The 599-nt window shown below is 36.7% G+C and overlaps 1 non-coding gene across 1 annotated transcript; it reads left to right on the forward strand.

The window, feature by feature from the left end:
- The first annotated feature begins 225 nt into the window (after nt 1–225).
- Nucleotides 226–332, forward strand: LOC128281584 (small nucleolar RNA R71). The gene has a single exon (XR_008271827.1). It is a non-coding gene; the product is annotated as a small nucleolar RNA R71 (small nucleolar RNA).
- The last annotated feature ends 267 nt before the right edge of the window (nt 333–599 follow it).

Below are 599 nucleotides of genomic sequence, written 5' to 3' on the forward strand. Positions count from 1 at the left end.
TTTGACAACATGGTAACTGCATCAACATTAAAAACACTAGCTACTTTTGTCGACTTTGTCCTCATGACTTGCCACTAATAATTATTTAGTGACATCTCTTCTATGAACTCATAAACCTCCTCAGGTGTTTTATTATTTATAGTACCACTGGCAGCTACATCATTCATTTGCCTAGTTGAGGGGTTCAAACCATTGTGGAAAGTTTGAATCTATAGCCATAGGGGTAACCCATGGTGAGGGCACCTTCTCAATAAGTCCTTATACCTCTCCCATGCATCATATAAAGTTTCAAGATCCATTTGTACAAAGGAAGAGGTATCATTCCTCAATTTGGTCATATTGGCCAGTGGAAAATATTTCAGCAAAAAATTTTTGGTCATTTGGTCCCAAGTAGTGATAGAACCTCATGGCAAAGAGTTCAACCACTGTTTAGCCTTATTCTTCAAAGAAAAGGGAAACAACAGAAGGTAAATGGTGTCGTTAGAAGCGCCATTTATCTTGAAAGTATCACAGAATTCTAAGAAATTGGCCAAATGGGTATTTGGGTCTTCATTCTACAAACCATCAAACTGAACAAACTATTGAATTATTTGAATAGT

The sequence above is a fragment of the Gossypium arboreum genome, chromosome 1 (genome assembly GCF_025698485.1).
Source record: "Gossypium arboreum isolate Shixiya-1 chromosome 1, ASM2569848v2, whole genome shotgun sequence".
NCBI classification, from domain to species: Eukaryota; Viridiplantae; Streptophyta; class Magnoliopsida; order Malvales; family Malvaceae; genus Gossypium; species Gossypium arboreum.